We start from the raw sequence: 27,083 nt of genomic DNA on the forward strand, positions 1-27,083 counted from the left end.
ATTGAATTTTGGTCCTTGAGTATATATTCTTCAAAATGCTGTGAAAAAAAATGAGCAGTGAATAGAAAACTCTTGTTTTCCACCTTGAAACAGGTTGGCTGTCAAGAGGGAAGTTAGTCATATGAATTTTTGAAATCAGATATGATATAAAAATATTTTTTCATGGGAATTCTCTGGCAGTCCAGTGGTTAGGACTCAGCACTTTCACTGCTGGGGTCCGGGTTCAATCCCTGGTCAGGGAACTAAGATCCTGCAAGCTACTCGGCAAAAAAAAAAAAAAAAAAAAAATTTATTCATGACCCTAAAAAAGACCATTTCTGTGATTTCAGGTGGCTTGCCCCAATGGCAGCATGTTTCAGAAGCTTGAAAAGCCTAAAATTGTCTTTCAAGGCTAAATTATTACATTAGGGCTAAATTATTACATTAGTGCTGAAAATAATATATTAGGACAAACTATAATGCAAAGAAGGCTTTATTACTATGAGATGGACTGTTTCACAAATTAGGATATGCATTCTTCTTCCGCCATCTCCACCCAGAAAAAATAACCACTTCTAATGTGTACTCATTTCGCTTTGAATACCTCTATTAGAGTATTTAACACATTGTATCAGATATTTTGGAGTATTTACATTTCTCAGTTGGACTGTGCACTCCTCAAGGGCTAGTGATCGTGGTCCTCCCCAAAAGAGGTGTGCTAGTAAATCTTTCTGGGAATAAAAATAATTACAATTTACAAATAATAACATATACAATACTGTATTGTAAAATCCATATAGGCGATTGATTCTTAAAGAATGCTTTGGTTGATTTTTACCAAACTCTTGTTTCTATAGCCCTGTCTGTAGCCAACCTATAGGTGTGCAATTGTTGAAGAATGTAGTGTTAACATAAATGGTCATTGATATTTTTGTCTAAGTAAAAGAGTAAGATGAAAATTAAACTTTACTTTTTCATCAATGATGTGACTTCTCACTAACTCATTAGTAGTTTTAAAATAGTATTAGAAGATTATTTATTTCAGCGTAACACTTTAAATTTAATTTGATTAATACTTTTTTCTATTACTTAAGTCTAGACCAGTGGTTCCCCAACCTTTTTGGCACCAGGGACCAGTTTCATGGAAGACAATTTTTCCATAGACTGGGGGCAGGTAGGGATGGTTTCAGGATGATTCAAGCACATTACATTTATTGTGCAGTTTATTTCTATTATTATTACATTGTAATATATAATGAAATAATTATATAACTCACCATAATGCAGAATCAGTGGGAGCCCTGAACTTGTTTTCATTTGCCACTCACTGATAGGGTTTTGATATGAGTCTGCAAGCAACTGATTTATTATGGTCTCTGTGCAGTCAAACCTCTCTGCTAATGATGATCTGTATTTGCAGCCACTCCCCACTGCTAGCATCATCACCTCAGCTCCACCTCAGATCATCAGGCATTAGATTCTCATAAGGAGCGCGCAGCCTAGATGCCTCACATGCACAGTTCACAGTAGGGTTCGCACTCCTATGAGAATCTAATGCCACCACTGATCTGACAGGGGGTGTAGCTCAGGCGGTAATGCAAGAGATGCGGAGCGGCTGTAAATACAGAGGAAGATTTGCTCGCTTGCCCACTGCTCACCTCCTGCTGTGCGGCCCAGTTCCCAATGGGACATGGACTGATACCAGTTCATAGCCCAAGGCTTGGGGACCCCTGGTCTAGACTGTCAACAAAACATTAAGCTCATGCCCTGATTTGTAGCATTTGCCGATTTCTAGGTTGTAAACATTCCCACTGTGGTCTGTTTCAAGCTACCAATGTGATATCACTGGTAATAGAGTTGGGAAGAGATGGGCAGTAGCACACCACTGTATAGCTTTTTCTGCATGCTACAATGGACATAAATAACCTCAAGGGCATCGATAATAGTAAAGCATAATAAAATAAGAAGTGATGAGTTGTATTTATTTGTTTTTAATATAAGTTTGAAAATATTTATTTTTGGTAATGGCTGTGTTTAACTAGTAGCTTGAAGAATCCCTAAAGATTTAATTTTTGACAGCATGTGCTTGTATGAGTTGGATTCATCACACTGCTGCCCCTGGAGTGGTCCCATGCATAATCTACACAGCCTTATGTGACTGATTTGTTAATTGATTTAATGCAATCAACTTAACATGTTCATCATATGCCCTTGGCTTTTATGGAGGATTGCTATAAGAAAGACCATACAAATGATGTCTATGCATTGGCTATAAGATTACATCAGAATTTTGACATTTTACTCCAATGTTTTAAGTTTGTCTTATTGAATTGGTTACTTTCTTATTTATCAGACAAGAATAGTATCCTGTTCCCTCTTTGTTTTATCTGCCTTGAAACTCACAGGTAAATTGTACACTTGATCATAATAACTGTTAGTGCAGACCAATAACATTTCATTTAAAAAAAATCTTATGTTCAAATTTTAAGAGATATATATATGTATATATACGTATGTACATATACATACATATATACATATAATACATATACAGACCTTCATTCATACATATATATGTATACATACAAACACAATTTCAAATTAGGTTTCCTAAGGTACATTTGATATGAAATGTTGAATAAAGTCTTAATTTGTTTCCTTTATTTACCAGTTTTCAAAGTAATGAGTTGGTTCCCTAGCATTCTTCAAAGGTGAACAATGTGTTTTTTAAGTATCATTATGAACTCATGTCTTAAGATATATTTGTTATGTTTCAATCCATTGTAGTTATTCTTAACAAGTTCAAATTGTCTCATCTTTGGCCAGTGGGAGCCAATTCAAGTTGGGTTCTTCAAATTTACTCTCAAGTCCTTTTTATATGACCGCAATAATCTTTGATAGTTTTCATGCTTAAAGGTATGATAGGGTATTTTAGGCTTATCTTGGCCATTACCTATCCCAAACCTAGAATCAACCTTTGCTTCAAGGAATTTGTTTCAGGGGCAAATGATGTTTAGTGTCCATAATTGGAAACATAAGTATGTGCTTGTTGCTACTGAAGTAGTCAGTAGCTACTTCAGTTTTAGGCATTTACAGTGGGCAGAACTAAGAAATATATTTTTTTAAATATAAAATATGTGATGAGTTCATTCTAATACATCCAGTTCAAATTCTTGATCACAGAATTTTTATGTAACTCATTGATTTTACATCTGTTTCTTTTTTGTCCCACATCAAAAACACCAACTTAATTATCCATTTGCTTTTTCTCAGACTATGCATACAATAATATTACAATAACACTGCCAATTAATACCACAAAACTATGGCTAATGATAACAAATTAAGTTCCTATTTTGTTGCTTCTTTAAAGTTCATTTTCTTAGTTTAAATCCTATGAGGAAAGTACTGTTAAATTATTGTGTTTGTACGTGATTTTTAAAAATTACTGTGTTTAAAGTCACTTAGAATATACTTCTCTGTATGGTTATGCCACCAACTCCATATACAATTAAGTTCATTTATTTCATTTAGAAGGGATTGCTTTTAAAATTTAATGTATTTTTGTTTTATAATTATGTAAATTATTTTATGTTTCCAAAATCACATTTTTATGAGAAACCTTCCTACTATTCTATCTTTACTACCCTGCTCTTTTCCTTTTTACAGGTAACCACGTGTTTTAAGGTTTTGACTTTTCATTTCATTTAAAAAGTGAAATACATATATAGATGAATGGTAGCATGCCATAGATGCTTTTCTCTACTTTGATTTTTTTTACTTAACAAAATACTGGAGCTGACAGTGAAATACTTTATATTCCATATATTCTTTATTCCTTTTAAAAAATTGCATAGTACTTCACTGTATGTGTGTACCATAATTAATTCAGCCATTTCCCTATGATGGAGATTTGTGTTATTTCCAGATGTTAACCTAAAACAATAAACGGTCAGATATTTTACCAGCAAAATGGGTTTATTTGGGGGCAGCAAAAAATTGCAATTCGTGACATGCGACTCTGTGAATCACATGCAAGTCCAATAAAGAAAAGGAAAGAAAATTTTTTTATAGAGGAGAAGGGGAAGTTGGGAGAGATGTTGATAAACAAAAAGTCCATTGGAGGAAACTGGGAATTCAAAGTATAATGGCTCTTAATTGGCTGAGTTGTGACAGTTTCATTGGCTGAGCTGTTGCCAGGCAAGGAAGAGATCTTTCTTCCTTCTGCTGGCATTTGTAGTAAGTAAAACAGTGTCACTTCCAGCTGGAGATGCATGGTATGTCTTTTCCTATTGGGATCATTGTATGGACCTTGACTGGTACATGGGCTCCCTCTTTTGGCCTTCAGACTCCATTTTAGTGAGGTTTCTCTATTAATTTTCATGCAGACTTTTGCTATAAGAAACAGTGCTTCAATGTATATTTTCTTATATACTTATTTTATATTTTTTCAGTTTTGGTCAGATTCTTGGAAGTGGGATTTGCTAGACACAAAATAAATGCATATGTAACTTTGCTAGATACCGTAAAATTCTCTCTCGTTGGAGTTTTTCTATTTTTCACTCTAACAAAGAATATTTGAGAGTGTTCCTTTTCCCCACAACTGCCTCACTAACAGGCTGTGTTGTGAAACTTTTGGATTTTTGCCAATTTGTTGGGCGAGACATAGTATCTTAGTGATTCTTAATTTGCATTTCTCTTATGAACAAGGTTGAGAATGTTTCTATTTAAGGGGCATTTGCATTTCTTTTCCTGTGAAATGTCTGTTCATATCTCTTGCCATTTTTCTCTCAGGGTGTTGGTGTTTTATTCATTTTTAGATACTCTTTATATGTAGGGTTATTAAATTATCTCTGATATGTTACAGATTTTTTTCACAGTTTCTCATTTGTCTTTATACTTCACTTGCAGTATTTTTTTCTTTTTCTCAATACAAAAGCTTTTTATTTTTACATATTGAGATTTACCAATATTTCACTTTACTGCATCTAGTTTTGACCATTGTTAGGAACGTTTTCCCTACTCTCCAACTATAGAGGAATTGACCCATAATTTCTCCTAGTACTTGTGTGGTTCAAATTTTTATATTTAAATATCTGATCTTTTTGAAATTTATTCTTGGAACAGATCCAAATTCGTCTTTTTCCTTATGACTACCCAGTTATCCCAACATCACTTTTGAAAACGTCCATCTCTTCCTTACTGCTTTGAGATACAGCCTTTGTCTAAGTTAAATTTCCATATGCACTTGGGTAATTTCTCAACTTTCTATTGTGTTTATTGGTCTTTTTATTTCATGTGCCAATGCCACTGTTAAATTATTAAGCCTTTATAGCATATTTTAATATCTGATATTATACCCTCCCTCTACTCCCAATGCTCTTTTTCAGAGTTTTCTGGGCTTTTCTTGTTTTTTTTAATTCCAAATGAATTTTATAACCAACTTGTGCTTATAACAGCATTCTTTTTTTGGGGGGGGGTGGTGGTGGTGCTGTGTGCCTTGTGGCACGGCATGCAGGATCTTAGTTCCCCGACCAGGGATCAAACACATGCCCCCTGTAGTGGAAGGGTGGAGTCTTAACCACTGAACCACCAGGGAGGTCACACAACAGCATTCTTAATCAGCAGTGTTTATTTGAAGCACCATCAGAATTTTTTTAAAAAAGGAAATAAATACTAGACCCCCACCCAGACCTAGTGAATCTCTAGATATTGGGCCTGGGTATGTATATTTTGAAAAAGCTGTCCAGTTGATTTTAATAATCCCATTTAAAAATGACCTAAGGGGACTTCCCTGGCGATCCAATGGTTAAGACTCTGCGCTTCCAATGCAGGGGGTGCGGATTCGATCCCTGGTCAGGGAACTAAGATCCCATATGCTGCGCAGCGTGGCAAGAAAACCCCCAAAAAACTTATAAAGCATAAATTCAAGGTCTAATTCCAGACTACCTTATGATTTGTTTTACCTTACGTATTCTGGACCTTACTAAGTGACTGCAGCATTTACCCAGTTCCCTAAGCCAGAAGCCTCTCTAGTTTTCCTTTAGTTCTTCCTTTCCTTTAACTCTCTCTGTTTTCAGTTGGTCACAAAATCCACATTTTACCTCAAAAACGTCTGGCTTTAAACCTCCAATACCACTGTCTCTTACCCCTTTTCTCATGGACTGTTAAGCAGTCTCTTCATACTACAGTCTATTATCTGCACTGCCTACACAATTATTTTTCCCTAAAAATAAGGTCGATCATGTCACTTCTTTGCTGACCTTTGTTGGCTCTCAGGATAAATTCAACCATGGTACTTAAGGCCTTTCACTCTCAGGTCCAAGCCTCCTTTTCCTCCTTAGTTCCTGTTATTCCACACCTCACACTGAATATTCCTGTTACAATGAATTTCTCACTAGTGGATGGACATCACACCTAGTAGCTCTTTGCACTTAAATTTATGGTATCTTTCACTTAGAATCTGCTCCTGCCTTCCTTGCCTGGTAAGCTCTCAGTATTTGAGATGCAGTTCAAATGGTATTTCTTTGATAAAGCTTTTTATAGACTCTCAGTCAGAATTAGTTGCCCCATTCTCTTTATTCTCACAAAACTTTATTATTTGTATCTTTATAATGTGATTTTTGTGAGTCTTTAATCTCCCAGGAATTTCACACTTTCAACATCAACCAGAATGTGAGCTTTTCATGTTTTTCCAGCCTCTAGCAGAGTGCACAGCATACAGCAAGCACTCAAATGTTTGTTCAGTGAATGAAAACAAATAAAGCTTCATTAGTCTGTACTGATTGAAACAGAAACAAGACATGACAGTGGCCAACTTGTTCTACTATTAAGATCTCTCCTTCGTTTGGCTTTTTGTAGTTTATAGTCAGCCTAGACTTTGTTCTCTGTCCATGGCAATTCCTTACTCTTTGAAGGTCCATGTACAATACCTACGGTAGTAAATACCTGTCCATCTTTATATCTGCCTGTTTAAGAAGTTCTGTCTTGGTCCTAAAAATAGATGATGCTTTATAGAAGAAAGTGCAACAATTTAGTCTATAGTGGTGGAATAATTAGTTTATGGCATTATAATTTAGTTAAATTATTGGTATTAGTAATTAGTTTAGGTATGTATCACATAGAATTTCAGAAATAATTATCAGTTATATTGGAAAAGATTTATTTGATCATTAAATTCTTTTACATCAGGTATAGATTTAGATGATGATCTTAAGTAGAAGACTAAGTGCTACGGAAGACAAATTATTTTAAAACTTGTGATTATTTTCTCTTTTTTTACCCCCTCAGCTCTATGATTATGTTGTCATCTCTGAAATGATCAAATGTGATAACATGAAAAAGGGAAGGAATCATATTAAAAAATAATTTAGGCACAACTTCTTAGTAAATGGGTATCAAATACTGGAGTAATCCAGTTTCAGATTTTTAGTGTATCATTATTTTTAAAAGTCAGTTTTAAAGGTAGATTAAATTGGATAATTAATATATTTGAATTACCAAATAACAACAAATTATTTTAAAGATATATTTTAATATAAAAATTGAAGCTTTTGTTTTTTATTGAAATATAGAAAATTCATTTTATGAATTTTAGATATCAATGTGTGAGTTTTTCTTTTGTCAACTATTTTGTTAATTATTGATTTTCATTTAACTGTATTTCACCTTTAAGAATGTTGCAAAAATATTTTTCAAACTATGTAAAGAGCCCTGATGATAATAAAAATATAGTTTTAATATATTTTAAAGACACCAAGATCAAGTTCTTCATTATCACCAGTTTTATCCCTTATTCTAACCTTTGATGACACTAAGTCTTATTTTAAGTTACTTCATCATTCAACCAAGGAAAAGACAACTTTGTGTTATATGTGGCTTCAATTTTAAATTATATATATATATACATTCACACTCTTTAAAAATTTTTTTGAACTGTGGTTCTAAAGTCTCCCAGGAGAATGATAGGAATTTTTAATGTGAATTTTTCTATAAGTTAATCACTTTCATTATCTGTGAACCATTTTTTCTATTGATTAGGCATATATCCAAACTTTAAATTACTAAATGAGTTTTCTTATGTTAAATAGTTTCCCCCACAGGTTTTTTCCTCTAAAAACTAGGCAATGTAAATTACATATTCTTATGAAACTTATTGTTTGGAAAACCAATGTGCCATCTTCAAACCCAGTATTATTTCAAAATGTTATTGGAACCAAAAACTGAACTATGCTTTGCAGTATACCATTTAAAGTATTTAAGTAAAAGATACATCCTAGTTATCTAAGTTATTCAAGTGTGCCACAACTTTATTTCAAGAGAAATGTTTTAAGAGAATTCTTTATGAAAATTGAGACAATTTGAATCTAGCTATTTCTTTTTATCCTTTCAAAATTGAATATTTTCAACAGTAATGCTAGTGATTAGGCAAAATATCAGAAATGGATTGTTGAAATATTAATATTAAAATACTTTATTTACATATAGAAATATCAGTGAATTGTCTTGTTTACTTCCAAATATTTTAAAATACTGTTTTGAGTAATGACCACTATTCTATAAAATGCATGAACTTTTTTATATGTTACTTTGCTAAAGTAATATGTAAATGATAGCTTTCCACACTTGTTGTAGTCTGTATTTTTCTTCTGTAACATTATTAGTAAATTTTGATATTGTGGAACTGTTGACCAGTCATACATGTACAGAGCTTGGCCTCTGAGTTAATTAAATATGAGTTAATAATATATTATAAGGAAATTATTATCCTTATTACAGTTATTAGGTAGTTACTCAAATTATAGCTTCAAAAGGAATGCAGAGCATGGAAAACTCAGGATTAAATTATGCATTTGAACCTTAGGCCAGCTTTTACTGTAGAGACAGTTTTCTGCTAAGACTGAAATTGTATGTCATTGAAATTAAATGCTTTTCTGGGGATGGAAGGTTCCAGTTTTTAATGAAATTACTGAGTGTGGTGTAGTGAAATGATTAAAATCTGTATTCCGGGAATGTGGCAGGGAAAAAAAATCAATAAATGCTAGCACAGCTTTGCTGCTCAATGTGAATCCTGAGAATGAAATAAACTACTACAAAAATAATAATTAAAAACATATCAGCACATTAATTTATTTAGCATCAGTCTCCTGAGACATCATCTTCACTAATTTTTAGCATACATTTTACTATATAATGAGCAGCCTTCTTTTCAGATATCCCTATTAGACAGGCAGTATTTCTGCCCTTCCCCCCAGCGCTCCTGCATTGCAATCATTGTACTTGCACTTATTATGTTACAAATGACCGAGGTAAGGCTGACATTCTCAGTGCATGCAAAAAGACCTAGTCTGCCAAGCTTTTTTTTTTTGTCTTAATGAAGCAGCTTTGTGAAATCTCCCCATGTGTTAATACTAATGAAGATCCTCCAGCACAATTAAAATCACAGCCAGTGGCTGAAGAGGAAACATAAAACAATAGCATCTTTTAAGATACATTTATCCACATATGCATGTACAAAATATACATATATGGTCAAATTAATTTTCTATAGCTTGCCTTTCACTTGCTCTTTATCCTGAAAATTAAATTATGCAAGTTTTAATTATATGAACTTTTGAGACTTTAATGTGTTCCAGGGGAAAAACACTACCTCAATGAAAAAAATTTTTAATTATTTATCTTCTTGGGTAATAAAGCGTTACCACGGTTAAGACCTTTTTAAAAGAATCATTTTTAGGAAGCTACAGGGTGGTGTGCCGTAGGAGGGAATTGGGTGGACTTCACCTTTAACTTTTTTGGTTTTAGGATGCTGAAATTGGTGGGAGAAAATGGAAGGGTAAAAAATAGGAAGTTGGAAGAAATTCTGGGGATAGACAAATAGCATACCTTGTGTGTAATTTAAAGATGGAGCAATGGGCTACCCAGTTTTCACTTGATTTTTTAAGTGTTCTAATTCGTACAATTAGCTATCCTCCCCCCTTTTTCTTTTGCCCTCTCAGAAGCTGGGGGAAAAACTACTGAGGTTACCTTTTACAGTTCTAACGTATAACTTTAAAATGATTTACTATTTTAACGTTTTATATAAATTTTAACTCAATCCATAAACATGACAGCAGCTTAACTTGCCGGTGTCAGGGCAGTAACGTTTTACCCCGGGACCATTTTGCGTCCTGCTTTTTATTTTATTTTGAGTTCCAAACATCCACGAATTTTTGGCATATTACATTAGTTGGCTTTTAGAGTTTAACCAAATTCTGAGTTTACAGACAAAAAAGTTTAGGTAGAAATGGTTAATATATGCTCCCTATTCGCCAGTGTACTTTTTTTTAAAATTACGTGTTCAATCCTATTTTCTGTCTTCTCTACTTTTAACGGCAAAACAAAACATTTGAGTTTCTTAACTTTTTCCTGGGACAAGGATCGGTGCAAACTCAAAGCTACAGGATTCTTGGGAGGAAGAAGCAACCCCCTCCCTCCCTTGGCTACTTTAGGAGCTGATAGGTCATTTATTATTGGAACTGAAATGGTATAAACAATTCTCTTTTTTCCCTTGTTAACAGCAACTTTCATTGTTAGAGAGAGGAGAGAGAGAGAAGCCTCGTTGGTTGACGTCACTTGGTTCATGAAGCCTTCGCCTAGAAGTGAAGCTGCTGAACAAACCTTGAGAAGAATCATCTCCTGCTTCAATCTGCTGCTGGATAGGAACTAATCAGAGAGAGAGAGGCGGAAGACGGAGAAGGAGGGCGTCCAGGGCTTTCCCGATCACAAATTTCACCTCCACTCCAACTCTCTTTATACTTTTCTTACAAAAATAATAATAGAAATAAGGAGGTGGTGGGGTTTCCAAAAACAAAAATCGTAACCTTCAACCATCTGGGGAAGGCAAAAATCCCATCAACCGCAACTCTCAGTTCGAAAGTAAAGGTGAGTTTAAAATCCTCGGGTGTGAGGGGTGCGGGTGACGATGAAAATTCCAAATATCGTAAAGCCGGTTGAAACCGAAAAGGAGAAACTACGCTCCAGAGAGCGGGTTAGACTCCAGAGTTGCTTATCTCGAGGCGCTCGCCCTGCCCGCCCTGCTCGCCCTGCTCGCCCTGCCGCGGCTGTTTACCCTCGCCGGTCGGTCTGTCTCTTTGTTGTGCTGGCTGGAAGGCTGGGGTGGTGCTCGGGGTCCCGAGTGCAGTTTGGGGTAGGAGGACGCGGAGATGCGCGGTTCTGGGTGGGAGGGGGGGTGCGGTCTCAGGAGAATGTAAACTTTATTCCTAGCTGCCGGTGCGGGACTTCGGTCTAGCAGGGCCGCGGGCCGTGCCTTCGCCGGCGCGGGCATACGCTGCCGTGGCGAGTCTGCCTCCTTTGTGCCGGCCGCCCTGCTCGGCCGCCCGGGCTTCGCGTGTCCTTCCTCCCTTCGGCTTCCAGCGCTCAGGTCGCCGCCAACAGTTTGGCTTCTCAAAAAAAAAACAACCTCTGGCACTGTTGCGATCGCCGTTCCTACCCGGGAATAGCCGCTGCTCCCCCCATCCCCGCCGGGGTAGTTTCAAGCCCCCCCCCCCCCCCCCCCCCCCTCCCCCCCTTTTTTCCCCCCCCCCCCCCCCCCCGCTGGGCCGCCTTGCTCGTGCCCCCCCCCCCCCCCCCCCCCCCCCGATTCGGGCCTCTTTTGCTCTCTCTCCTGTAGTAGCTTGGAGCTCAGGAGTTTACGGAAAGTGAGCTGGGGGGGGGTGCAGGTGGGACTGGGAAAAGATCTGGATACCTGTGAAGGTCTGTTTCAGTACGCAGAGGATTAGAGGAGCATAGCTTTTCCGACAGTAATGTCTGTCTCCCAGCAGTTCTTCCCCGGGAGCTGCCCCCTGCTCTCAACTCTTCTTCGGTCTTCTAGTGTTCTTGTTGCTCCCCCTCCCCCCTTCCCTTTCGCGGCTCCTCTTCTCTTAAAGTAGTTCCACGAACCCTAGAATTGGGACTTGGGAAAGGAAGGAAGTGTTCGGAGAGTCAGAGCTGGCCCTGCTGTTTGGGAGATTTTCTCTTCTTTTCTCTCCCTCTGTATTTATCTTTTGTGTGTTGCTTCCTTATAAAGAGAGAAGCAGCTGCAGTCCTTGGCCGAGTTGTTGAAATTTATCCCTTTGTGTATATTACAATATCCTCCATTTTTTCCCTCTGCCCTCTAAACAACAAGCGTTTCGCCATCTTGGGCAATTTTTATTCCCAAGTCCCTCTTTTTTTTTTTTCTTATTTTTTAAGGAATGGAAAGAAGCCTTAGAAAGTCGAAAAGTGTGTCTGGGTAAGACAAAGTTTAGGGAATGTTCAGGGGGTCCAGTGACGTCATGTAAACTTTATGGAGAAATTTTCCCAGGAGTAAATTTTTCGCTTAATTTTTTTCCTGTTTTAAGCGACCATGTAAAGGACCATGTAACTTAACAGGCTGACGATAAGCTGTGCTCCTTATTTTTGGGTTCTCTCAAAGTGAGCCCTCAGTTTCTGCACATTTTATGTTTTGGTAACAGGTGGAAAATTATGTGCAAAAAAATGGTGGTAACTTTTATAGTGTCCTTTGGTATTCACTTAGCTTTTGTCTGCATGTTTCTTTAAAGGATTTGAATGTTATTTTTAATTAACATGTTTCCTTTTTTATTTACTCCACTCTCTTCTGTGGATTTGTCTTTAATCAGCTTGGTTAATATTTACGTATACTTATTTTAGATGACTTAGATCCCCTTTTGTAATTAACTTATATATTTCACATATGCCTTTACATTTGAAAAGGTACAACTATTGAAAATACCTGGAGATACTGGATACTTTAAAAATTTAGTAGCAGTATTAAGTAAAACTATTGGTGAAAATGTAGTTACTATTTAAAAGGCAGAATAGATTTTAAAATATATTCTATAATCTCAAGTTATATGCCCTTTGTCAACCATTATGAAAAGATAAACAGTAAAACTGGCGTTTTAATTTGCTTGTCTAAAATAGTTTTTCACCTCACTAAAGTTCGGTTGGTCACATGATCAAACTTAATGATACACTGACTGGTATATAAATAAGAGGCACTGTAAATTGAATGGGAAAGTGGAATTCTGTCTGCTGTAGTCATTTTCAGTCAGCATATTTACTTCTCTTCTAACAAGGACATGAAACTGTCTATTTAATTTGCATTCTCTTTGTCTTCTGGGTTGGGGAAAAACATTGACTACAGTTAACTCAAAAAAAGCTAATAGAAACATTTCTGAGTACATTGAAAAGGTTTGTCTAACACATAAAAACTTATGTTGTATGTGGTATGCTTTTATCTCTGTAGCAGTCATATTTGGTGTTTTCTGCTATGTTATTTATTTAGGGATTTGCTTTATGTAAAACGCTATATAGAAAGCTTGACTGAATTGAGCCTGCCATTTATGTGAATTGTAGGTAGGTGAAAAATGTTTAAATAGTTAAAAGCACATAGAACAGATGGTTCTAAATTATACATGCAACAAAGGACTAGAAGATTTGGCAGATTATAAATGGCAAGCAACAGAGGATAAGCAGTTTAAGAAAATGTTAGTTAAGTACATTTGATGTCTCACACCTATTGTAAACACTGTACATATTGTCACTGTGCTGCATAATCAATAACTTAGACACATTGAGGTGCTTGTAAGTTTCAGATAGAAAAAAGTAAGATTTTACAAATGTTTGAAACGAATTGTTGAATATAAAATTATTTTAAGCCTGTGATGACAAGAGTTTTTCTTTTTTTTAGAAAATCCAATTGTATGCTTTAAAACAGGAAGTTATTTATAAGAACTTAATATTGTTGTACTCATATAATGGTTTGGAGAGAAGTAGGAGTAGATATATATTTTGAAATACAGAGAATAGTATATTTACTGTTATTATATGTTAAACTAGGGCTGAACTGTGTAGCAGCATTTACTCTTTCAAACACTACTGAAAAATATTTTTAGACTCTGCAGTCTTGGAAATGCATTTAATAGAGTACTGTTGGCATAAGTTACTAAATACATATTAAATGAAAGAAGGGTATATTTTAGTATTAATTTTTGGGTTTGTGCATAACAATAATAAGGTTTTACTTGGTAACTATAGTTTACTCTCAGTTTTAAAAATGGAAAGATTTGTGTGTAGGTTTTGCCTTTCTAGAAGAATCTGAGTAATTATATTTTGCATTTTCAAAAGATTTAAAATAAAAGTATTCAATTTGGCAGAAATTTGTTTTTATTTTTATAAGCCATTTATTTAAAATGCATATGAGACTGTAATGGAAACCTTGGAATTTTAATTCTGTTGCCCTTTCTCCCATTTCTTTGTTTGCATGTTTATTATAGAACTGCAGTGTAAAGGAGCAGATGTTTTGCCAAACATCCTGATGTGTTGCTTTTTCTTATGGGAGTGCATAACTGTTCCTTCTGATGCATCAACTTGACAGCTGGTTGATTTCATGGAGCTGCTAAGAAGCCATTAGTGGTGTCATTGAATTGAAACAGAACAGTCACTCCCAGCTCGAACTGCAATTGTTAATGTCTTTGTTGCTACTTTTGTGTTACTATACAAGATGTAGGATATCACAGTTGCATGAAAGTTCAGTTTTTTGTCTTACTCCTTGAATTAGTGAAAGTATGCATTAGAACTTGATTACTTTTAGGTTTAAAGGTTTCTCAAAGAAAGCTTTTAAGTTGTAGTTTTTGGGTTTTTGACCTAGTCCTAGCTAGAACCACCAAAAGAAGGTATGATTTAGCACAAACTAATGTGGGGATTTTGACCCCTAGATGAAATTACATCATCAAGGTTTAATGATTTTTAATAAACTTGATATTCTGAGGGATTAATTCAATTACTTAGCGAGGTATTTTAAGAAGTTTTTGCTTGTATTTAATTAAATATTTTATATCATAAGGTTTTAAAAATACTGTGCTTTATTTAATAAATGTTGACTTGTTTGAATAAACATTTCTTTAAACTTTTGTTGCAGAAGATAATCAGAGGAGAAAAGAATTATTGAGGAAAAGGGCAATTTGGGGTTTACTTTTCTTTATAAGGAGGTAAAATATCACTAAATAATTGACTATTAGTCATTAAATGATTTTAAAATTTGAAATTATATTTTTATTGTACTAGTAACTTTTATTGGTAGTTTCAACTATCATACTGTGATACTAAAATGATGTCAGATCACCATTGATGCCGAAGTGTTTTCTACTTTTTCTAATTACTTGCTTTTTTTTTTGGTGGGTGAGGAGATCGGAAAGGAGAATTAAGAGTGATAATCTCAACAGAAAAAAACACATTTAAAAAAATTTGTGTAAAAAAAACGTAAGGGTGATAAGTTTAAGGATAAAACGTAGCTTATCACTGTTAAGAGATATTTTCTAGTTGTAATATTTATTGATTTTTAATTTTAAAATCTTTAAGTACACTAACAATTTTTCAGAGCTTGACATTTATAACATACTTAAAAGTTTGCTTTTAAAAAATTCTTAAAATGAAATTGATAATTAGAATAGATAATTTGCTGAGGTAAATCCCATTAAAAGGACTTCTTATACAATATAAACAAATTTAAACACTTATAATACACTGCTGAGTGATTTCAGAATTATGATTTCCTGAAATAATAAGTTTTCTGAACATGCTTTTCTTTTAAATAGATCATACATTACTGAGACTAAAGGTAAAATTTATATTTGGATAATAATGCTTTTATATAACCTTTTAATATAATCACCATGCAGTTTCTTGAAATTATTCTGTTACCTTAGCCTATGATTCAATTTTTGAGAAATATATTTACTCATAAAATATTTGTGTCATGTCAGATATTCATATAAACTAAATGGTAAATTGAGTTGTATATTAAATGTAAGCTTTTTTTAAAGGAATCTCAATGCTTAGCTCAGTTTTAGAGATGACGTAATTTTAATTGTAGTGCAAATAAGCATCCCGTAATTTAAGTAGGAGTTTTTCCACATTGGGTTTCTTAAAGGAAAGCAGTTCTAAACAGAAGAGTCATAAAAAGTTTAAACTTTCATTCATAAGTTTTTCTGTTGACTCTATTAACTTTGGAATTATGAACAATAAATATATTTGATTGATTTACAATTACATATGGAGCTTAAACTAAAACGAATTTACATGACTTTCAAATGTGTTTTGAATGCTTTGTGATTTGTGGCAAGTCATAACATAGTTTGAGATGTAAAATATCTAAGAGAACTGATATTTTAAGTTAAACATTGAGCTTTTTAAATGAATAGCTCTTATAAGAATATGAGGTGAAAGTAAGTACAGTTTTTATCCCACATATTTAGAATTTACTATGTAAGATAAGGTGTTTTTAGAAATAAATTAATGCTTTGAAAAGTTGTTTTTATAATTTATGACATTTGGCTTGTACTTTGGTTTTTTTAATGCCTTTCAAATAAAAATTAAATGTTAGCGATAACAGTAATAATGAAGGTAATACATAGATCAGAACCTTTACTAACTTTATGTATGCACACGTATGCATGTGTATGTAAGGAAAAAGGAGCATTTTGTTTGAAGATAATTATTGTACTTCAGCTATGTGTAGACATAATTGTGTGTTTTTCCTCTGTTTTCTCCTCTTAACACTTTTCCACAAGCATGCACTCATTAATCAAAGACGGTGCACTCCTGCTGAGGGCAGAGAGGTTCATCAAATTGGCAGTCAGTTTGGTGTAAAGAACGGTGTCCTGAAGCTCTTAACTCGCTGGGACATAAATAAACCTAAGGTCTTTGTATGCAAACCCTGGAGGTTAATACTGTATAATTCAGTGTCCTGTCTTTGTTTTTATGATTGATGTTTTTAAATGTTTCAAGCTTGATGCAAGTCTTCTAGTAGGTCAGGTCTGACAATCTGATTGGCCGAAGTAAGAAAGCATTAGATTGTCAGAAGGACTTTGAGTTTGCTGCAGAGATTTTGATTTTTTTTCATACGAGATCATTGTTATATTGCCTGAGCTGTTATAGGAATGTACCAATGATTGACATCCCCTGCTGTGATAATGGACCCAGTGCATGAAATGCCAATAGTTTGGTCCTATTTGTTCAGAAGCTTAGTGCTATTTGTATCCCTAACAGAGCTAACATGTAGAACAAGCAAAACTACTGGGATTTCTCTGTAGAAATAGTGCTGGGATTTGGCTTTAACATGAATTGGTTGCATATTCATAATTTAAGAACAGCTGGTTACAGCAAGCACATAGTCATTTGCAAGCTATTATAAACCATTCCACTCACACATGGAGCCTGTGCTTGGTGGATTTTTTTTTTTATTGATCTACCTGCATTTAAAATCTGGTCACTGCTGCTACAGAAGCTCTTCATTTTAGCTGTGTTTGCAACATAGAACAGCTTCAATTTTAAATATTTAAACTAAATGCTGAATAAAATGAAGAAGTTTTGAAGGAACCAAATGTAAAAGGTCAATAATGTATTACTCATTATATGTCTCATCTTGGCCCAAAACCAACCTAGATGGTACAACCATTGTAATTTTTGGAAAATATGTTTTATGATTTTGTCCATAGATGAATAATCAAATTATCTTTGATATGAAAATACTGTTAATTATATTTTACTAGTTATGTATAGTTTTAAGAAACAACCCAAACAATAAATTGTGATTAATTAGCGTGTAAAACAGTTTCATCTAATATATAGTAAAATGACAGTACTTTTAATTTTGAGTGGTATAAGGCAAGATAGAAAGGAAAATCAACAAGACATTACAATTGGATTAGAATAATGCTAATCCTAAAACTATAAAGCTATTCAGAATTTTTAGAAGGAATCTAATGAGGAGTCTCATCTGCTTTTTGGGTCACTTCTGGAATATAAAGCACAGCTATACAGTTACAGTATTGAAATGACATGTGTAAGCTAGTCCAGCTATAATAGTGTCCTGCATGTTGTGCTGCCTAGTAGTGACTGAAAAGAGGAGAAAACCACTACGTCCCAAGTTTTCACACTGAAAAGAAAATCACTTATCCCAAGTGAGAAGAGTAGGAGGAGAAAATGTTAAATGTGATTGCAGATATTCTGGTAGGAATCACAGGGAGCTCTGCCTTGATTTGTGTATGTTAAAGTAAGTGGATGCCTGAGTGATTTACAGTGGTGTGGTGATTATATCAAGCTTTCCACACAGCATAGTGTTAGGTTCACATGTGCATGCATGTGTTTGTCCCTACACTAGATGATGAAGTAGCTTTCAGCACTTCAAGGTTGAGTACCAGTCCTAAGAGTGCATTTTACTGTTTCTTGGCTTCACAAATGGCTGGATATGTTGGTAATATCACAGAATATATGGCCAAATTTAATCCAGCTGACAGTAGGCTGTACTTTTTTTAAATAATAAATTCAAAGGTTATTAAAGGACAATGTTTTAGTTTTGCAATAACTTATATATATATATATATATAGTTAATTTGCCATTATTGGAGGTTGCATTAGTCATTTTGTGAATTATTCTATGCCCTTTTTTTCTCTCCCTTTTGACGATTGGCCTTTCAGTTATTTCCCTGCTCTTTAGCATCTTAACACAGAATAAGCTGAGGAAATAAAAGGAAGTAAATTTCAAATGAGTCTAGTTTTGCTTCCTCCCCCAGTTCTTGGTAGATCAGATGGAGAGAAGTCCTTAGATTTTCACCAAAATGAAGGTTTAGGATTTTATTTGTCTACCTTTTCTGGTTCTCATTATAACAGATAATTATATTTAGATAAAAAGAAAAGTGAGTTAATGGATTCAATTTTTAAAATATTAGTAACCCAACAAAACAGTAGAAAATTTAGCCAGTACTTGAAAACTGAATTGACTCAATAACCACAACTACAGGAGAACCACAGGTATTTGATACACTTTTATTGTTCTAGCACTAATAATAGGGGAAAAGGAGGGCAGCTACCTGCATTCATCAAGTTTGTACTGAATGCTGTCTTCAGGCATACTCGTGGAAAAAAGTTTGTGAAAGCTCAGAGTAGGCGAGAGATGACTTTTGTTCGGAATCATTAGAAAAGGCTCTTTGGTTTAGGCAGCTTTGAATTAGACCAAGAAGAATGAATAAACTGAATATTCAGAGATCTGGAAGAAAGAATGCAACTAAAATAGGACAGCCTGAGCCCCCTCTAGAACAAATTAATTCAGGCTAGATCTACTGAGCATCTGGAGTGGTTATGCAGCCTTTTTGAGGTCACCCCAGAAGGAAGAGAAAATGTTATGGGGTCCTACTTTTCCTCCATTGCTTTAAAAGTCTGCTGCTTGGCTTTCTCTGGAGAAGGTGGGTTGATCAGTTTCAAATCATCCATTTCAATGATAGGATTGTTGTTTGTGGAAGCCAGGTTATAACTGACAAAACTGCCCTTTCTGGTCAGAGTTATTCAAATATTGTGCTTAACGTAAGATTAACCAGAACCACTTTCTTCTCCCTCATTATATTCCTATGCTTCTATAAATGTTTTTTCTTGAAACCTAATGCACGGTCATACCTACTAAGAACATTGAGCAAAGAGGACATCACCTCTGTTTCCCTTTTTTTAGATTTGATGATGACGAACTAGCTTTCCAAGGGGGTTTGATGTCTTCTGACTCAAACACTTTTACTTCTTTTAGTTCCTTTGGATGAATGAAGACAGACAGACATACTGGCTGCACTGTCAATAATGGGAATATCCATAAGGACAAAAAGCAACCGAATGTATAAGCCCTTACTTTAAATTACATCAGTACTGAATTTCACTTATAATAGAAATTCCACGAAGAATAGAAAATATGAAAAGGAAAGATTTAAAAAAATTCAAAGACAAATGTACAAGAAAGTGTCATAATTTTCATTGATTAGACTTTTCCATACTTCATTGTTGCTGTACTAAGATAATGAAGCTTATTCATTTTCCTTATTTGCAATATTGTGATGAACATTTACCTGCAGGGATGTGTTAGAAGAAAACCTTAAAACTTTTATGTAATCATTTCTTAATCTTGATGATGATGAGTTTTGAGTAAATGAAATGTGAAAAGGAGTGGAAATAGAAGGCTATCTAGTATCTGAGTTTAGAGAGAAGCCATACTTATTTTCTTTTCTGGTTTCCATGATGACATGGTTGTTGAAACGTAACTTCTGGACTTCCTTGGGAAAAGGGTCATTGTTAACAAAAAAAACATTACGGTGATGTAAGAAGGAGCAAAGCCTATCTTGTGCATCTGAAAAAATTAGGGAGCAGCCTGTAAGTCACAGGATAATGTATTTCTCCTTTTATGGGTTATTAGTGTAGCATAATGAAAGAAATAGGGTCTGCAAGGCAACAGTAACAGAGATTGTGGGTCAAATCTATTTTAAAAGAAGGGTACTGCAGAGCTAAAGGAAATGTTGAGGGTAGGCAGTAACAACAACAAAAAGAGGAGACAGTTTTAAGGAAGGCTTTTAAATGGAGTCAAGAGGAGTGTAGCACTATTGCGTAATTTAATCCTCTTGGAAAGTATCAAGATTTTCTTCATTCTGGTCTAAGTACCTTAGCATTAAAATTCCTGTGTGTTCTAATTAATATTTTTAGCAGTTGTTGAGAAAATAACTCTTATCTATAATCATACCTTGGGATTTTGAAGTAGGAAGTTGACGGGTTAGGGAAGGGCTGTGTAAACAGTGAGATAGTTTGTCCAGGAAGAGAACATGTAATAACTTTGGCCAGTTAGGTAAAAGCTCCTTCCCCTTCCCTCTCCAGAAGGAGATGTACTTGCCAAAACTCATAAAAGAGAAGAATTGGTTTAAAGAATATGTAAATGCTTTTGTACTAAGTGTGAAATGGGAGGGGAGGAGCAAGGCATGCTGGGGGGAGGAGGGGAAGAGCTAAAGAGAATGTGACCCGAATTTCCCTGTTTTTGTTTTAAATGAAGTGTTGTTCTATGACATAGTACCTTGAATTTGACCTTTTTCATTTTAATGTGAAACACCGTTTGTGAAATAGGTCATTTTTGGCAATTTATTGCAAATATTTTATTCTTAGGAGGGAGCGTCTGATATGTTGCAGCTGAAGTCCAGAGATACAACTAAATTAAGTATATGGGCCTGGGTAAAAATGAATGTTTTTTTCTGTATTTGTAATCCTAACGCTTCACAAGTGAGCAAAAAATAATCCTGTAGCCACCCATGGAAACAATCACTTAACTAGTTCCTCATGTTTAGTACTGTTGTGATATGTTAATAGTTCTGTATTAGGCAGCAGTGATTAGTTAAATAAATTGTTAGTTAAATTGCGAACGAGAAACGGGTCAGCATCTATTTTTTAATAACTAGAAACAATTCAAGGTGCCCAGAAATAAAATGCATCGTCTATAATATGCTCAAGGAGTTAATAATTTACATAGAAAGGATGTACAGAAAGTCTCATCTTTTGTGATTTTTGTATTAGATATTCAATTATTTATGTCAGGAAAAAAGTTTGGGGTAGGAAAGGAAAAACAATTTCTTTTTAAAATTAATTAATTAATTTTTGGCTGCATTGGGTCTTCATTGCTGTGCGCAGGTTTTCTCTAGTTGTGGTGAGCAGGGGCTACTCTTCAGTTGTGGTGTGCAGGCCTTTCATTGCGGTGGCTTCTCTTGTGGAGCACCGGCTCTAGGCGTGCGGGCTTCAGTAGTTGTGGTGCTGGGGCTTCGTTGCTCTGTGGCATGTGGGCTCTTCCCGGACCAGGGATTGAACCCGTATTCCCTGCATTGGCAGGCGGATTCTTAACCACTGCGCCACCAGGGAAGTCCCGAAAAACAATTTCAATAGCCATCATTGACTTAGTGAACTTATGCTCCAAGTGGGATACATGTCCGGTGCTCTCTGTTCCTGAGTAACTCTCACAGTGGGGCATCTTGCAGTAAATGTGGCTCTTATGTCTTAATATAAATGTTTTTTGTATATCATCATAGCTTCTAAATGCAGGCTAGCTATGGGTATCCTGAGCTCAGTTACATAAATTGCATCTGCTTTATTGTTGGTGGTAAAACTGGCTGTGTTGGACTTATGAGGAACAGTATAATCTGTCTTCAGTGTGATCCATGTCAATGATATATATTTAAAATTGTAATAATATTGGAGTATGGTTGATTTAAGGTGATATTTTTTATTATATTTTAATACAACCTACTGAATAGAACCTACCACACTCCCCAATCCACCAGTAAGATGAGTTTCTACTGTATATGAAGGTTGCATGGTTTGAGATAGTTTATATGCTTAAGTATTCCTGTCCCCAAAATGTTAAAAAAAAATTGCTTTGGATTTAAAAGGGTTCAGGGAGATGGTGAAACTTCAGTTGGGCTTTTTTTTTTTTTTTCCAGTTGGGCTTTGAAGGAAGTAGTAGATATTTTAGCTTAGAACAACAGCAACCTGAACAAAGGAGAGGATGGAGGGAAACCTACCTAGCTAAAATTTGTTTGAAAATCATGGGAGATAAAGTTAGAAAGCGGGTTGGGTTAGCTAATAGATTTTCAAGCAGAGGTGTGACATGATTAAAACGTTGTTTTAGAAAGATAGATTTGGAAGAAATCTGTTAACTGTATTGGAAGAAATCTGTTAACTCTGTAGAAAGAAGAGGCTATTAAAAGAAAGATCAGTAATTTATTACAGAAATTCCAATGTTAGATGATAATGACTAGACTAATAGCAATGTGAATGGGCAGAAGGATTGATATGAGGTACATAATTTGAAGGAATGGGGTTGGGCTAGTTGGGGGAGGTAGGAGATTGTATTACCTTACATTTAAATTAATTTCATATGACCATAACAATAATTTGATGTAGTTGAACGCTTATTTCCTCCTTTTCAGACGATGAAAGTGAAAACTAGAGAGATTGACTGTGGCTTACCGCTCACCAGTGGTTAGATATTTTTTCTAATACATCATACAATCTCATGATGAGTTTAGCTTAAGACAGACTCTCATCTGCTTTTTATAACCCCTCTACTTCCCTCCTGGTATATCACATTATGTATAGATGAATAATCACATCCAGTTAGCCTAATATTTTTCATTTGCATTTATGTTTATAGCTCTGTATGTATTTATACCACTGCCAGACATCACTTTCTGAAAGCCACTGGGAGATAGGAGGCAACATACCGTATGTTATGGATCCCTGAGCGTAGACTTTCATGACTCCATGATTTTGCATATGATCTTCCCTATATGCAATGATTATTTTCTTTCTTCTTGCTTGATAGAATCTGCTTATTTTCTAATATCCTTCTGAAGAGTTACTTTTGTGAAATCTTCCCAACTGTCTACCTCCCCACAAGATTATCAGATTCTTCCCTTTGTGCCCCAGTTGAGTGCTAATGGTGGAATACATTGTTGTGCAAATAGATTCTTTCCTTCCTACCTTTATAAATAATGCTTCAATGAACATTTTTTATTCATAATGCTTTTATTTGTTGTTGTTTGACGTTATTTCATAACATGAATTCCCAGAAATGCAATTGCTGGGTCAAGTGCTAGGAATATTTTAAAACTCTTAATCTATGTATTGTGAATTTGGCTTTTGCAAGGATTGTATGATTTTATATCTCAGTAGCAATACATAACTTTACCTATTTACCCCACTTTCATTGGATTGGGTATATTCATTATTTTTAGCCCTTGCCAATTGCATTGCAAAAAACTGTACCTTATTTTTTATTTTATTTTTTTGACCATGCCACACGGCTTGCAGGATCTTAGTTCCCTGACCAGGGATTGAACCCAGACCCTCGGCAGTGAAAGCACGGAGTCATAACCACTGGACCACCAGGGAACTCCCCAAAATGTATCTTATTTAATCTGCATTTCTGTGAATAATTAGAGTGACCATTTTTCAGTGTCTTAACCTGTTGTATTTCTCTTCTGTAGTTAGTCTTTGACATTTACCTGTTATTGCACTGAGATCTTAGTATGTTTATGATAAACTATAAATTCTTCTAAATATTAATGGTATGTTTTAATTATATTTACTATAATTATTTGGCTTTATAATAATGTTTTAATTTACAGAAATGTGAAATATTAAATTGTCAGTTCTTTAGATTTTAAAAAACATTTTATTTCCTTTTTTTTTTTTTTTTTTTTTTTTTCGGTACGCGGACCTCTCTCTGTTGTGGCCTCTCCCGTTGCAGAGCACAGGCTCCGGACGTGCAGGCTCAGCCGCCATGGCTCACGGGCCCAGCCGCTCTGCGGCATGTGGGATCTTCCTGGACCGGGGCACGAACCCGTGTCCCCTGCATCGGCAGGCGGACTCTCAACCACTGCGCCACCAGGGAAGCCCCCTTGGCAGAATTTTTATAGTCACTTCTCATATTTTTATCTTATTTATTTATTTAAAAAAATAAATTTTGGAGGACTAATTTTTCTCAATGAAGGTATAAATCTTTAGATTGAAGAGAAGCAGAGTTTTCTTTTTAAATTGAAATATAGTTGATGTATAGCATTTTGTTAGTTTCAGGTGTACAGCACAGTGATTCAGTTATATATATATATTTTTATATATATATATATATATATATTTTTTTTTTTCAGATTATTTTCCATTATAGGTTATTAGAAGATATTGAATATAGTTCCCTGGGCCATACAGTAAATCTTTGTTGCTTATCTATTTTATATATAGTAGTTTGTATCTGTTATTCCCATACTTCTAATTTATCCCTCCCCCGACTCCCTTTCCTCTTCGGTAACCATAGTTTGTTTTCTATGTCTGTGAACCTATTTCTGTTTTACATATAGATTCATTTGTATTATTTTTAAGATTCCACATATAAGTGGTTTCATATCATATTTGTCTTTCTCTGTCTGACTTACTTCACTTAATATGATATTCTCTAGGTCCATCCATGTTGCTGCAAATGGCAATATTTTCTTCTTTTTTTATGGCTGAGTAATATTCCATTCTATATACAAACTACATGTTCTTAAACCAATAGTCTGTTAATGAGCACTTGGGTTGCTTCCACATCTTGGCTATTGCAAATAGTGCTGCTGTGAATATTGAAGTGCATGTATCTTTTTGAATTAAGAGTTTTCATCTTTTCCAGCTATATGCCCAGGAGTGGGGTTGCTGGATCCTGTGGTAACTCTATTTTTAGTTTTTTAAGGAACCTCCAGACTGTTTTCCACAGTGGCTGTACCAATTTACATTCCAACCAACAGTGTAGGAGGGTTCCCTTTTCTCTATACCACCTCCAGCATTTATTATTTGTAGGCTTTTTGATGATGGCCATTCTGACCAGTGTGAAGTGATGATACCTCATTGTAGTTTTGATTTGCATTTCTCTAATAATTAGTGATGATGAGCATCTTTTCGTGCCTCTTGACCATCTGTATGTCTTCTTTGGAGAAATGTCTATTTAGGTCTTCTGCCCATATTTTGATTGGGTTGTTTGTGTGTTTGATCTTGAGTTGTATGAGTTGTTTGTACAGTATTTTGGAAATTAAGCCCTTGTCGGTGGCATGGTTTGTGAATATTTTCTCCCAATCTGTAGGGTGTCTTTTTGTTTTGTTTAGGATTTCCTTTTTTGTGCAAAAGCTTTTAAGTTTGGTTAGGTCCCATTTGTTTATTTTTGCTTTTATTTCTATTGCCTTGGGAGACTGACCTAAGAATCAGTCAGAATCAGCACTGACATTGCTACAGTTTATGTCAGAGAATGTTTTGCCTATGTTCTCTTCTAGGAGTTCTATGGTGTCTTACATTTAGGTCTTTAAACCATTTTGAGTTGATTTTTGTATATGGTGTGAGGGTGTGAAGAAGTGTTCTAATTTCATTGATTTACATGGAGCTGTCTAGCTTTCACAACACCACTTGCTGAAGAGACTGTCTTTTTTTCCCCATTGTATATTCTTGCCTCCTTTGTCTTAGATTAATTGACTGTAGGTGTATGGGTTTATTTCTGGACTCTCTGTTCTGTTCCACTGATCCATATGTCTGTTTTTGTGCTAATACCACACTGTTTTGATTAGTGTAGCTTTGTAGTATTGTCTGAAGTCTGGAATGGTTATGCTTCCAACTTTGTTCTTTTTCCTCAGGATAAAAAAATTTTTTTTTTTATTGAACTATTGTTGATTTACAATACTATATTAGTTTCAGATGTACAACATAGTGATTCAATATTTGTATCGATAATACTTCATCTAAAGCTATTACAAAATAATAGCTATATTTCCCTGTGCTGTACAATATATCCTTGTTGTTTATTTATTTTATACATAGTAGTTTGTATCTCTTAATCTGATACCCCTATCTTGCCTGACCCCCTCTCTCTACTGGTAACCACTAGTTCTGTATTTTATTTTTGGCATTTAAGTCTTCCCCATTCCTTTTTGCTAGGAAAACTGTCTTTTAATGCCCATATTAAGGCCCAACTTCCCATCAGTACTTATTATCTATACTACATTTCCTCAAAATCTGTGCTATAAGGAATGTTAAACTAGATAACTAAACGTCAGCTTTTTAAAGCATTGTCAATTTTTTATTATTTTTTTCTACCTCTTGTAAAAGGACTCTTTCTAAAAAATATTAATTTTATTAGATAGTTCTGAACATATTAAAAATAAATTTTCATTGATCAGGTAAGGTTGTTATCCTGGTAAATAATTCTATTTCTTATTAGATACCTGAATTAAGACTATTTGAGAATATAACTTGGACCTTTAAAAATAAATTCTAATATTATATTTGAGCTGTTTGCTTGTTTATGATAAAAATAAATTGTAAATGCAGCTCTACAGCTTGCCGGTTATTTCTTCTTACAATTAATCATGTTCATTGCCCTTTGATTTTTCTTTTTTTATATTCATTTTATTGTTTATTTTCTAACTTTTAAAAAAAATTGAGGTATAGGGGCTTCCTTGGTGGTCCAGTGGCTAAGATTTTGTGCTCCCAGTGAAGGGGGCCTGGGTTGGATCCCTGGTCAGGGAACTAGATCCCACGTGCCACAACTAAGGGTTCTCATGCCACAGCTAAAGATCCTGCATGCTGCAACTAAAAGATCCTGCATGCTGCAAGGAAGATCCCGCACGTGGCAAAAGAAGATCCAGTGTGCTGCAACTAAGACCTGGCATAGCCAAATAAATAAATAAATAAAT

The 27,083-nt window shown here is 34.9% G+C and overlaps 1 protein-coding gene across 18 annotated transcripts in view; it reads left to right on the top strand.

The window, feature by feature from the left end:
• The window catches only part of BAZ2B (bromodomain adjacent to zinc finger domain 2B), a 378,273-nt gene that overhangs the window by 75,700 nt on the left and 275,490 nt on the right, over positions 1-27,083 (top strand). For 17 of the 18 annotated variants that reach the window (XM_027130377.1, XM_027130323.1, XM_027130316.1 and 14 more), the window contains one exon: positions 10,539-10,902. The gene's annotated coding sequence lies outside the window, so the exon portion shown is untranslated. Of the gene's footprint in view, positions 1-10,535; positions 10,903-27,083 lie in introns of those variants that run through there. The other variant, XM_027130349.1, reaches the window with a different exon arrangement.

This window comes from Aethalodelphis obliquidens, unplaced genomic scaffold, assembly GCF_003676395.1.
Source record: "Aethalodelphis obliquidens isolate GAN/ISIS:26980383/991018 unplaced genomic scaffold, ASM367639v1 scaffold2, whole genome shotgun sequence".
NCBI lineage: Eukaryota > Metazoa > Chordata > Mammalia > Artiodactyla > Delphinidae > Aethalodelphis > Aethalodelphis obliquidens.